The sequence below is a fragment of the Zootoca vivipara genome, chromosome 8, assembly GCF_965207765.1.
Source record: "Zootoca vivipara chromosome 8, rZooViv2.hap1.1, whole genome shotgun sequence".
Classification (NCBI taxonomy): Eukaryota; Metazoa; Chordata; class Lepidosauria; order Squamata; family Lacertidae; genus Zootoca; species Zootoca vivipara.
In genome coordinates this window covers 21,211,777-21,225,994 of record NC_142591.1, presented here as the reverse complement: position 1 = coordinate 21,225,994, position 14,218 = coordinate 21,211,777, and the positions used below count along the sequence as shown (strand labels likewise).

Sequence of the window (14,218 nt, the reverse complement as noted above, 5' to 3'; positions counted from 1 at the left end):
TTCATTGGATCCAATTTTGGGGAACTGTGACCTGTTTAAACCAAGAACTGAAACTGTGATTTTATCTTTGCTTGAACTCACAAGTTATAGTTGAATCAGATTTTTGGTACACCGCTTAGATATATATTTAATACTGTATATCAATCAATCAAAAGTGTGAATGCAATAGGTCAGGGGGCCGGGAATTGGCTGTGGGTTGCCTTGTTGAGTGGACCCAGTGACTAGTCTTGATTTCTTACTGTATGTAATGTGAAATTGGCTTGTTGTAACTAAACTGGTTTGGGGCTTGGCATAAGGAAGGGATTTCACCTAGGACTCCCACCTTGGCTGCTCTGTGGTCCTCTTACAGTGAGGGTGGGGAGCAAGTATAAAGGAATAAATGCAGAACTTCGGCTTGCTGCCTTCTTCCAGTCCTCGGTTAGAAGTCTGGCATCCAACTGAACCTGAAGAGCCAGAGACAGGTGTCAGGCGGTATCTCCTGCAGCTTCTCTCTTTTGACCTTTTCAGATTTTGTTTGTCAAGGCATCTCTTTGGGAGGTCAGCTGAAGAATCTACAATTTTTACTTTGTGCTGAATGAAGTCTTTTCCAAGCACAATGCACATAATCTGGAGGTTCTAAAGAGAAGTATAGACTCCTGCCGTAAAACTCTTAAGGCGACACATGGTTGGCTTCTCCAATGCTTGCTATGGTGCAGGATTAAGCCCCCCTCCCTGCTTTGAACAAATGAGTGGGGATTTTATTGTTTAAAAAAAACCCTTAGTTCGAAATATGGTATTTGCAGATTCTGAGAATCAAGGTGCTCTGAGCTACTATGCATTCCAAGGCTGAGGCTTCATACTGAAATAAATTCCAGGGTTTTATCTGCCAGAAATGAAGTATAAGGCTGTGTACACTTGTGTACATTTAAAGCACATTGCTTCTTGCAAATAATGCTGGCAACTACCGGTAGTTTATGTTCACAGAGCTATTGTTCCCAGCACCCTTAACAAACTACAATTCCCAGGATTCTTTGGGGGTAGTCGCGTACTTACAATGTATTAGTGTAAAAGCAGCTTCAAATGCATCAGAAGAATGGTGGTTCTTTACAAATGTTTATTTCCCTTGAAGCTTATGACCAGTCCGGTTCTCTCTCCCAGATATTTGACGGCTCTTGTCTCTGCAAAGACATACGGAAATCCTAAGTGTCTCCGTTTTTGAGATACAAAACTTGAAAGTTTCCTTCCTCCCTCTTTTCTTTGGTCCATACAACTATGGCATTTTACACACACACACACACACACACACACACACACACACACACACACACACACACACACACTACTTTTCACTCTTTCAGACAGTGTAATAATTCCCTCCCAGAAATAAATACAGTGTGACTGTAACTGCTTTAAGCCTGATTTGGTCAATTTAAGAAAATGGCTAACTAAGGAGTATGAATGTTTCAAAAACGGTGGTCCCTGGATGGTTCCAGGGGTGTGGTGGGGTATCTTGGTGTGGGGCTGGAGACAGAACTTCATGGAGAAGTGGGTCTGGGACTGTTTCCCCATAAGTATGATTGCTTTGCTACTACCTATACTGCCTCTCTCTGCTAACTTGGAGGGCAAGGAGGAGGTTTGCTCTGAAGAAACCTCACGCTTGCATCCTATCAGTCATATAGCAGTGCGTGAAATGTGCTGGGATGATAATAGAATGTTGCAAACTCCTGCAGGGGCAGTGGAGGGGGATTGTGACAGCTGGGCAAAACCTTAAGAGCTGCAGCTTAGGAAATTCAAGAGTTGGGAGTATGCCTGAGGGCTCAGCTCACAGAGAGCACTATGTTCATCTCAGATGCACAGCCATTGCATTTACTCCCTAGTGCCCTTCTGCTGCTGCCCTACCTACCCACTGCTCATCTCATAAGCTCCTGTTCCCACCAAGATACCAGGGAGAACCAGAAAGAAAACTGAGACTGTCCCTTGAGCAGTCTCTGGCTTGCTGCCACCCCGACTGACTTGCGCTCCTTGGGGACGCCTTGTTAAAATTTATTAGTGTGATTTGCTAACACTGTCATTCTTCAGAGTTCATCTCCCTCCCCAGGGAGTTGAATACCCGAGGGGGAGAGGCATCTTGTCTCCTAGAAGCGCACATGCGCAGATCATTTTACGTGCTGGTGGGCTCACTCTCAATGGTTACGAACAGGCTGCTGGACAGTTTTCCTTGCTGCACCTCCTCTGCTACCTAAAGAAACAGCCTTGGATTTTAGAAGGAAAGCAGGCATGCTCCTGCAGAATACAGAAGGTGCAATACAGCCACCAACAGTGTGTAAAAAGTGTGTGCGCGGCCACATTCGCACCATAGAGCACTACGCTACTGCTTTAAACTGTCATGGCTTCCCCCAAAGAATCCTGGGAGCTGTAGTTTGTTACAGCTGCTGAGAGTTGTTAGGGCAGGCACAGGCAAACTCCGGACCTCCAGATGTTTGGGTCTACAATTCCCATCATCCCTGACCACTGGTCCTGTTAGCTAGGGATGATGGGCATTGTAGTCCCAAACATCTGGAGGGCTGGAGTATGCCTATGCCTGTGTTAGGGGACCCTCTTATTCCCCTCAAAGCAACAAGTCCCAGAGTTCCTTCTGAAAAGGGATTGAGTGTTGAACCACTTGGAGAACTGTAGCTTTAGGAGAGGCCTCCTTGTCTTCAGAAAGGATATCCTCCCCCCCCCCACCTTGAACTGCAAACATTCCCTGGTGACCACAACAATACAGGAGGATATGCATCCTGCTTTACATCCTGCTATTTATAAATGAAGCAAAAAAAATTTTTTTAAAGCATGTTACCTAGCGAATGCATTTGTACCTTTGTGTGTGTGTGTGTGTGTGTGTGTGTGTGTGTGTGTGTGTGAGTGTGTGATTTTAATTTTCACGCAGTTGCATTGTTTCCTTTTTATTGTAATTAATATGTTATTGAGTTGCATGTTTTGGTTTTATATATGGTGGGGACAATGGTACTGTGACTGCTCAAGAGTTAGAAAACACCGAGGTTAGAAAGGAAGGGGAGGGAATCTGCCTGGTATCCATGCAGAATGGTTTTTAAGAAGAAGAAGAAACGGGAATGGGGAATGAGAATCTTCGTTCTTTCCAGTGGGTTAGCTGGTAACCCTGCCCTGTGCACAGGTAAGCAGCCATCCTAAGCCTGCACGCGACACACAACTAAATGCTGGTTCCCCCCCCCCAAAGCATTGCATGTCTTCCTCATTTGGGGCAACGAGTCCAAATTTATGTCTTCTGTATACAAACCATGTATATAGCTGGAAACCACTATATAAAGCCTTAACGTCTGAAGCTTGAAAGGGGCTGAATGTGATGGGGTGGGTGCCTGGCCTTACCTGGAGTGTTCATCTTTATTTGAAGGATAGTTCCTTCTCCAGGTGTAGGGCTAAGACCACAATACTCAAACAAAGGCAAAACTCCATGAGACTGGCTCCTGAGAGTGACTTGCAATGTTGGGAGGAGACCTTGACTGAACACTACTTGGGGTTGGTGTGGCCTGTCCCTTCGCTGGTAAGGATGCTCAGCTTGGGCAGAGTGACCCTATGAGATGCTCTTTGGACAACAGGATGATGGTCCTCATTGTTTCCCTGGCTTGGACCAACTCTTTTTTCCACATTCAGTTGCTCCAGTTGTATTGACCCACGAATCAGAATGAGATGGTAGACTCCTAAGGTAGTGGAATGTATTGAACCACCTTAAGAGTGAAGTTGGCGTAGTGGTGTGTGTGTGTTACACCGTTTATGCTCTTCTAGAGGAAAGAAATAAATTCTCTGCAAGTAGAAATGCAGCAGGGATGCCAACTTGAATAAAATATTGGGGCACATCACAAGACGCAGCATACACACAACATTTGAATGGCAATGCCCATCAATTTTGGGGTTGAAGGGGGGTTGGTGTGCTCGGATATTTTATTGGGGAGGTGAAGGAACCTCAGCTCCTGGGAGATGGCTCCTATGAATGAGTGAAACGCGCCAGGTCTCTGCTGCCTCATTGATTCCCGTGCCATTGTCTTGCCTGTGTGAGGAGCCTGTCTCAGAAGCTGAAAGGCAGCGCACTTTGTGTGCCAGGTATGACTGGCAAGCCCTGTTTCCCTCAGCTTCTGATACTTTATAATGCAGGTGAGCACATGGCGGACCTAACCCCTGCCGCTGTTCCACACATTCTCAATGTGACCCTTTATCATCCCAGTTAGATTCAGCCCGTTACAAAATGTGAGCTTGTTTTTGTGTGTTGTTTTTTTTTTGCAAAGGATTGTGTGGGTGATTCAGTGCACAACAAGAGTATATATTCCAAAGTCACCATTTCTCTCTTGGCTCCCAGTTTTTCCCCCCTTTTTAACATGGTGCCTTTTTTCCATATTGCAAGGCTTGGCAACTGAACACATTGCACAGCACTCATTAGTTAAGCTGTGTAAAATATTCAACATGTCTCTGTTAAAGGGGGCAGGTCTACTGTTTTCTTCAAATTAAAGTGAGCCTGACTGTTGGTTACACAATATTGTCTCTTGGAAGCCGACAGGAGGATGTGTAGCAATCTTATTTTTAGTTACTTGAGAAATGCATAGGTACAGTTCAGTTCCTACGCCATGTAGCAGGCAACTGTAAGAATTCTTCTTGTACAAACAGCCTCTTGTTATATTGTATTTATCAGGCTACGGTATGAATCTGTTGCAGGACTGCAGTGGAATTTCAATATATTAGTGACCTTTGCTTTGATGGCATACAGTCCTTAGGCTTCACAAATGATGATGTTCACCCGCCTTTCTCCTTCTGTGTTTCTGGCTTTTCTCTATACAAACAAAACGCACCAACAAAGACTTTGCAAGCTTGTATTGACCTGAGTCAGAGCAAATTGCACCACACCTCTTCCAGGTATTGGATAAGCCGACATTTCAGGTGTACTTCTTCACATCTTTATGAAGGATTTATTTCATGTTTAAGCAACAGAAATGTAAAGCCTAATAAATATTCAATTTCCAATCATACTTGAAAGCATTTGATCAAATGCATGTGCAGTTTTCTTATTTTTAGAAATGGTTTTTTTAATTAAAAAAAGACTTTGCCCCTGTCTCTTGATCAGGAACATTTTCTGGGATTATGCATGATTTGCATCTGAAAGAAAAATGTTCTAAGGTGCCAGATATACTTCTCCGTGCTTTTCTCCACCATAGCTGCTCCAACACTGATTGAAATTCTGAGGCCACTCTTTCATAATAATAATAAAAAAGAACAATGAAGCTTTTTAAAAGGGTATTATAGATAAAACACCAGACATAAGGCGACTAGTACCGGTATTTACTAGTAAACTGCTTGAGGCCAGTTTGAAGGCAACAAGTGAAGCTACAGGGAACCAAGCAGAGGGCCTTCTCGGTAGTGGCACCCGCTCAGTGGAAAGCCCTCCCATCAGATGCCAGAGAGATAAATGATTACATGACTTTCCAAAGACATGTGAAGGCAGCTCCTTCAGGTATACAGGGCCGAGGCCATTTGGGGCTTCAAAGTTCAGCACCAACACTTTGATTGTGCTTGGAAACCTACCGGGAGCCAATGTACCATAGATCCTTTAGAACTGGTGTTGTATGGTCCCGGCAGCAGCTCCCAATCACCCAGTCTAGCTGCCACATTCTGGATTAGCACTCTGTAGTTTCCAAGTCACCTTCAAAGGCAGCCCCACGTAGAGCACATTGCAGTAGTCCAAGCAAGAGGCAGTGTGTGGCAGGTAGGGTCTCAGCCAGCATACTAGATGGAGCTGGTAGACAGCCACCTTGGATGCAGAATTAACTTGCACCGCCCTGGACAGCTGTGAGTCCAAAATGACCCCCAGGCTACACACCTTGTCCTTTGGCAAAACCAGAGTCATGAGTTTCCGTTGTGTGCTGGACAGGGAGACCAAGACGTGGTTAATAGGACTGGACATCTGTTGGTTAAAAGGAATGTGTGTGCCTGTGGTGAAAGAGTTTGGGCTCAGCGCTTTGCCACCTGACAAAGAAGGGAGGGAGGAGTCGCGAGGAACCCAGTTGCTGTGTTGATACAACTTCTAACACACAAATGTGGTAGAACATTTTCGGTGTTTGAGCTCACGAAAGGTCTGTCCGGATTATTTGTGTTTTTACTGGGTGAGATGGGGCTGTTGGTTATTTCCACTTAGCAAGACGTCAGCAGCTGTGGAATATTTATAATGTAGTGTTGGTGGTGTATAAGATAATTGCATTACTGTTTAGGAAAGCAGTCGTCCACGCAGGACAAACACAGCAACTGTGTCCAAATTTTCTCCCTGAGCACTGCTTCAGTTGTCATACGGTCTGCATTTGTTACTGCTGAGACATCTGCCATTTTTTCTTTTTTTTATGAGCCTGTGTACTTCTGTCTTCCACAGCGAGGTCAGCTTCAGAAGATGCTTACATGATTCCTCATTGTGAGACGGGAGCTGCTTGTCTCCATTTCTTCTCTTGTTCTTAAAAGCCTTGATCTTGCAACTTCCTCCCTGTCATGATGAATTACACACAAAAAAGCAGCACGCTTGTTTCTTTGAAAAGCTTTGGATGCTAGAAGTTAAGCAGCCAGCAGTTCAGTGCAGAGCCGTGGATTTTTTTTTGATTTTTTTTTTGCAAATACGTTTCACAGAGATCATGGCTCGCCAAGCTTTTATTTTGTTTGCTTTTTTGCCATTTTCAGCGTTGCACTCCCATTATGCCTTTTTATCTTTGGAATCGTACGCCCTTAATTTTACAAAGTAAACCAGAGAGCGAGAGCTATTTTTCAAAAGCTGCTAACACACAAAACAACACTTTTTAGAGAGCTGGTTGGCAAATATATATCAGTGCTCTCCATTTTGAGTGCTTTTGGCAACTAAGAGCTAAACGAAATGTGACATTATTTGTGCAATACTGTAATAAATTGCTTGGTTGTTTTGGGTGGGTTTTGGAGGGGAGGTAATTGAAGCCACTGGGGGTGGGTGGGTAGAGGAACCATATTGGAGATTTGCCCCTTTCCCGTGCTGTCAGCCCAGCCCTGATAGATGTGTTCTTCCAATGGCCGCTGTTTGCTAGAATAAGCCGATCATGTAATTGATGGTTGTGTAAATACTTGCGCGTATAATCTGGCCCTGACTTAACTCCCCTTGCTTTAAATAAGGTTCAGTCACAAATAACATTTTAGCTAAATGGTAGCCTTACCGCTGTAGGTAGGGATGGGGAAGAAATTTGATTCAGTTCGCATTCAAAGGCAGACCACCTCATGCATTCCAAAGCAGTATGCAGACCAAAACACAGCAAACTTTCTAAAGTTGCCCTTCTCTGAATTTTGCAGTGCAGTTTTCCAGCCATGAACTGTGCACAATAAAGGAAATGCCTTGAGTAAAGGGGTCCATAATTACTTTAGGGGAAATTGCTTTGCTAAAAGATGTGTATGTTGGGGGGAATTGCACACAGACGTGCATGCTAAAAGAAATTCACACTGAAATGCTGATGAATCTTCACAGGGATTTCTTGGTTTTAAAATTGCATGTGGAAATGTGGGAAATTGAACTTCAGATTTGAAAAATGAGCAACTGAAAGAAGCTGAAATGGACTTATTTGCTCATCCCTAACTGTAGTGGATTGGGCTGAATTGTTTTGGTTGCTGACTAACTTCCAAATGTATGTGTGGGCCTCTGTATTCTTAACGAAAGTCAGATTCTTTGCCCACCTAACTTAATATTTATCAGTGAATTTTCAGGGTGTTGGGCTGGGGTATTTTCACATCGGGACACAGGTGGCACTGTGGGTTAAACCACAGAGCCTAGAGCTTGCCAATCAGAAGGTCGGCGGTTCGAATCCCTGCGACAGGGTGAGCTCCCGTTGCTTGGTCCCAGCTCCTGCCAACCTAGCAGTTTGAAAGCATGTCAAAGTGCAAGTAGATAAATAGGTACCGCTACAGTGGGAAGGTAAACGGCGTTTCCGTGTGCTGCTCTGGTTCGCCAGAAGCGGCTTTGTCATGCTGGCCACATGACCTGGAAGCTGTACGCCAGCTCCCTCGGCCAATAATGCGAGATGAGCGCCGCAACCCCAGAGTCGGTCACGACTGGACCTAATGGTCAGGGGTCCCTTTACCTTTACCTATTTTCACATCACTTGCTACTTCCCATCTTTTTGCCTGGAGATGCAAAATTGAGGTACAGTTCCTCCCCCAAAGTACATACTTGCAACGATCTGGGGGTGGGGGGGGAGGAGCCTGGCACCCCAAATCATGTTGAATGAAATGAATTAAAGTACATTCCATTTTCAAATGGAACGCAGAAAGGAATTCAGAGGCAGGGATGTCTAAGCCTCTGCATGATGCTGCCATAGGGGATGTCTGCCTTATATCCTTTGAAAGTGAACTGAAAAATGGGCATCTGTCACTGCAGCTGCAAATCCGCAACGGCGGTTGCGTCCGGTGACTGTTTGGACATCCAAGTTGCTCAGAAAAAACAGTTGGGAAGCTTGCATCTGAACAAGTCCCTCTGTTAGTCTGCAAATTTGTTGGCTGGTTAAATGTGAGCTGTGTGTTCATGAGCTGCTGGGTTATGTAAACTGCAGCTTGTGGATGATAGTGGTTTGGGTGCAGTGTGCCTAGTGAAGCAAATTAATGCATGGATTCTTTATTTCTTAGAAGTATTTTTTCTGCACTCCGGCCAGCAACAGCAATAATACGTCCCTGCCCTCAAGCTTATAATTGCAAAGACTTGTCATAAAAGGAAAAGGAGGAAGAAAAGAGCAAACTTAGGTGCTCATTCTTAGTTAAGAAATCTTGTAATCACCAGCTGGAATGGAGAGAGTTCAAGGAGAGTAGCAAAAATCTGCTAGCTTGACTGAAACTGCATCTCTGAGAAGTGTGATGCCCTCCATCAGCTGGAATGAGAGAGAGTATTACCAGTCCCTGGGTGGGGTGGGGTGGGGAAACTTCAGTGGCACAATATGCAGCAGAGTTTCTGCTAACCTTCACTTTTTCAGTGTAAAGGTGAGAAAGGGGATGCTAACTGCATTCAGTTGGATACAATTAGAATTCTCCACATCATCAAGATTCTTGGTTGAAAGGAGATAGCAGGGAGAGTCTGTGGCAGATAGAAGTCCAGAAGCAGAAGAGGAGGGGGGCCAAGAGGCAGAGATGAGTCAGGCTGGTGAATGGTCATGGGTGTCTCCCCCTTCTGTTGCAACAAGCACCCCTCTCCCCTGGTATCCCAGGACCAGGAGAGGTATGAAGAGGGTGGAGCAGAGACAGGCATGTCAGCAGAGTCTCAGATTGCTTGGGGAAAACCCTGGAGAGGAGGAGACCTAGGCAGCTGAGGGAAGGTGAGGACCTTTAGTCTCTGCCTTATAGGGGCATTTCTTCTAATAAAGAGTTAACTTCCCTTAGTCCATGTGTGATTTTTTTTTTGCTGGCTGGCTCCTTGACAGCCACCTCTAGCATCACTTGTAGGATAGGTGCTGCTCACAAAGCTGTTCTAAATCTGGGGTGGTCTTTGCTCCTCTCTGCCCTCTTCTGACACTACAGCAGCAGCAGCAGCAATGGGTTGGGGGAGTTTCAGGATGGGTGAAGTTGGAAGTAGTACCTTCTTGCATTTCACAGCAACTCTTCCTGCAGTTGCCATTGCCAGGAAGGTTGTAGGGGTGGCCTTACCAGCCCTAAACCCTCACTTTCACTATGGAGGCAACTATTACAGAAGGTCAACTAAACCAGGTTCCTGGCAGGTAGTGGCATTGTTGCAGGGAACAAATGCCACCTAAGGGAGCCATCTGAGGAGCCTCTTCCTCCACCTCTTCCACATGTACCCCTAACCATTCCAAAAAATGCACCCAAGAAGAAATGAAATTGGCCAACTTCTTTAGGTCCCTGGCTCTATGAACTAACAGAAGTAGAGTTCGTCATGGTTTTAGAGCTGTCACCCAAGCCTTCCCAGATGTTTTGGACTAGAATGTATGGATAAGGCTCTATAGTTGCAGCCCAAACATCTGGAGGACCCTGTATTAGCAAAAGCAGACTTGGAGGGACCAGTTCTGAGATCTTGCTTCATGTCTGCATTGCAGACACACAAAGGGCCATTTTGCAACATCCCTGATGTCCCTGCATGCAAACAGCACTCCGTCTTTGACCCTTGAACCAATGCTGTGGTCTAGACTCATGGTCAACAAAGATATATGCAAACATGCTTACAAGGTATATATCTGTGATAGCGTCTGTGCTTTATTGACCATCTTAACGACATCCTATGCCTAGCAAGAATGGATGAGCCATAAATGGAGGCATATTGACTCCACTGGAAGCATGTAGAACATAAGAAGAGCCTGCTGGATCAGGCCAATGGCCCATCTAGTCCAGCATCCTGTTCCCAGTGGCCAAACAGATGCCTGTGGGAAGCCTGTACATGAGTGCAAGAACACTCTCCCCTCCTGTGGTTTCCAGCAACTGGTATTTAGAAACATTACTACTTTCAACTGTGCTTGAGTGTTTCATTCATCCAGTCCGCTCTGGGCAGGCTGCAGAGACAACACAGGCAGGAGCCCCTCCCTGACTTCCTGTCCCAACATTTCCTGTTTCTAGGTCCCAAGTCTCTTCACTTAGTTCTAATACTCCTGATACATAGAACATAACAGAAAGATGTTGCTTATAGCTTTATTCATTTAAAATATCTGCTAATCACACCTTTCATCAAAAGATTCCAAGGCAGTGTATAAAAGTGTGAATAAGAGAGACTGTTTTTAGCAGTTGTCTCTCCTGTGTGTTCCCTCCGCTAGTCTGTCTTTCTTCTGCTGCTGCTGCTTGTTCCCCTCCCCTCTGTACTCAAGAAGAGAAATATGCGCTGGGGAGGGGAGGGAAGGTAGAGACAGACAAAGCTACTCTTAATTCAGGTCATGCTTGTGCCATCTGCTCTGTATCTATTTAAATGCTATCTGAGGAAAGCGGTGGTGCCACATTTTCTTCGTCTGTGTTTTCAAGTGTTTTCCCCCATAGGATCTCCGTTGAAATGATTGAACTCTATTTTGCGTGGGTGTTTTGGAAGTTGGAAGCTTTCAGGCAACTGATTTCAGCTTTGATGACTTCACTCTTTAAAACGGGTGTTTTGGTGTAAGGCTTGGGTGCTAACTCAGGGGCATCAGAGCGCAGGCTTTGCCTGCAGAAAGATCTCGAATTGTGTCCCCGGCATTCCCAAGTAGGAGGTGTTTCCAGGTGCCCACTGGACATTCTTCTTGATCTTTTTGCACCATGTTTGCTTAGCACTTGTATGATGCTCAGCCTTTCTCGAGCATTTTCTCAAACTATCACAAGAATCTTTGCCACCATACCAGCGGAAGACTGACACAACATCCTATTTCCTGCTACTTTGGGGGATGCTATTGCAAAGTGTGAACAGGGAATCCCTGATCAAAACTCCCCATGCATCCCAGAGTCCTCCATGCCACAATGGAGCAGCTGGATGAAATAACTTGGCAGAACTTGGTGTATTCAAAGGTGTGTGTGGTGGTCTTATTGCTGAATGTACTCCCATAATAGGCAACTTCAGCTAAGATAACATTTAGAACATATTGGGGGACAACGGATCCATCTGTTTCCATGCCATTTGTGTTCACTCACAAATCTATTCCATCCTGTTTTTGCATTGATCTGTAACATTTACACTATCTGCTTGAACATTCTTATGCACTTACTTCATCTCAAAAGTGAACTTAATCTCCGTGTACGCATCTCTAAATGTGTTTCATAACTTATGATTTCCAAAACGCAGTTAGGTTTGCTTTTGGGAGAACTGTGTTGCAAAATTCACTGATGGGTAATTATGTTCTGATCAGCACATGAGCCCAGCAAGGGCGTACCCACCACGGGGCAAGTTAGGGCAGCTGCCCTACTCTAGAAGCCAGCTGCCCGCCCCCCCCAAGCTAAAAAGAAAGAAATCTCAATGCAAAAAGTGGGGTGCGCGGCCCCAGCCAGAAAGAAACAGACCAGCCCTCCCCCCTTTCCCCTTTCCATAACCCATCGCACTTTCTCCTCTCCCCCTCCCACTATCGAGCTGCAAAAGCGGTGGGGTGTAAACGTAAGAGACGGAGGGAAACAGCGCACCCGGGGGATGGGGCGAGCTGCCCAGAGGGGCGACCAGTGCCGTGGGCAGGGGGGCAGGAGGGGGCAATTGCCCCCCCCAGAAGCAAAAGGCTAAGGGGCGCAGCGTGGCAGCCCCAGGCTCCGGCTCCCAGCGCAAAGCTCCAGAGGCGCGAGGGGAGCGTAAGCGGAGGAGCGCTAAGCGGGAGCGGGGAGTGTAAGTGGAGGAGGCAGCCACAGGCTCGCGTTCCCCGCGCACCTCTGGAGCTTCGCGCCGGGAACGGGAGCTTGGGGCCGCCTCCTCGGAAGACCTGGGAGGTGCGGAGGAGGCAGCCCCAGGCTTGCGTTCCCCGCGCGCCTCTGGAGCTTCGCGCCGGGAACAAGAGCCTGGGGCTGCCTCCTCAGAAGAGCTGGGAGGACGCAGGCCACGTAGCCCCGCCCATATTCCCACTGTGGCCCCTCCCCTCCCACCCCTTGCCCCCGCCCCTTGCCCCCCCCTAATTTTGATCCTGGGTACGCCCCTGGAGCCCAGGAAGCATGGATCTGGTTAGTTCACACTGGAATTCACAGAAACTGATTTCCTGAAGCATTCCTAGATCAGCCGTAGGTAACCATTCTGTGGGATTTGTTTTTTTAAACCTGTGTTTACCCTCCCATTGAAATTGATAGTAGCATGTAAAAATGCTCAGCCTGGGCTGGATTGTGGCCCTGTATTTCAAGATGTCAACAGTGCAGTCCTAAGTATGTATGCTTTAATACAGGGATAGGCAACACAGTGCAATGCAGACGTTGTTAGACTCTAACTCCCACAAGTCCTATCTAACAACGCCAAAGGCCAGGGAAGATGGGAGTTGTAGTCCAACAACATCTGACTGGCACCACAGTAGCCAATCTTTCTCTAAATCCCACTATCTCCTATGAAGCTTAAAAGGTAAAGGTAAAGGGACCCCTGACCGTTAGGTCAAGTCACGAATGATTGTGGGGTTGTGACGCTCATCTCACTTTACTGGCCAAGGGAGCTGGCGTCCAGCTTCCGGGTCATGTGGCCAGCATGTCTAAGACACTTCTGGCAAACCAGAGCAGCGCATGGAAACGCCATTTACTTTCCTGCCGGAGCGGTACCTATTTATCTCCTTGCACTTTTATGTGCTTTTGAACTGCTAGGTGGGCAGGAGCAGGGACCGAGCAACGGGAGCTCACCCTGTTGCGGGGATTCGAACCGCCGACCTTCTGATCGGCAAGCCCTAGGCTCAGTGATTTAGACCACAGCGCCACCCCTTTACCCCCTAGTAATTATGTTTTAGGACTGCAGCCTAAACCCTACATTAATGGTTTCTGCCTTGCTTCTTTAGCAAAACACTTTTTTAAAATAAAAAAAATACATTTTCTACTTTCCTCAAAAACCTTGCTTTCATGTTGATAGTTCATGTAGCCTGCCCACCCTTAAAACACCTACGTTTCCAAAGACCCTTTCAAGCATTGTTAGCTGGCAAATGATAAGTTGTGAAGGTTGATACTAGCTTGGGGGCACTCAAAGGATGTGTGCAGAGGTGGCATCTCGCCTCATGTTAAAATCAGAGGATGCGTTTTCTTCCTCTCGGTCTGTATGTCTGTGTCTCTCTCTCTCCTATTCATTTCATAATAGATACAAAAGGATTAGGCTCATATTCCTGGATGGCTGTTCCATTGACGTCTTTGATGTGTTTCATTTGCAATAATGTATGTAATTTATCTTCATGTGTATCTTTTTTTTTTTTAATGGTCAAGGGCTAAGTGGCCCTGCAGATATATGATCTGTTGGACTGTCTTGACAGAATGCTGCCAAATATTGACACTGTAAAGTGTGGTGGGGAAGGGAATATATCAAATGGCTGCTTATAAATCTGAATGTCTAAAACACATTTTCTGCTTGTTCGTAGGTAGTGTCTAGAAATCCCAACAAGCTTTTTTCTGTCAGATATTTTAAGATGATGGTATTTTTGTATGCCTAACTCTTACGTCTTGTCCTTCGTATTTGGTGAAAATGATGGCTTTTCTAAGAACTGGTATACACACCCGTTTGTTATGATTAAATTTCTTTAGAATGAATAGACTTCTATTATTGTTGTTATTATTATTATTATTATTATTATTATTA

At 45.8% G+C, this 14,218-nt stretch overlaps 1 long non-coding RNA gene across 1 annotated transcript in view; it reads left to right on the top strand.

Moving 5' to 3' along the window:
* Positions 1 to 3,038: 3,038 nt before the first annotated feature.
* Positions 3,039 to 14,218, top strand: part of LOC148684750 (uncharacterized) — an 81,279-nt gene continuing 70,099 nt past the window's right edge. The window contains exon 1 of the long non-coding RNA XR_015951643.1: positions 3,039 to 3,154. This is a non-coding gene — a long non-coding RNA (uncharacterized LOC148684750). The remainder of the gene's footprint in view (positions 3,155 to 14,218) is intronic.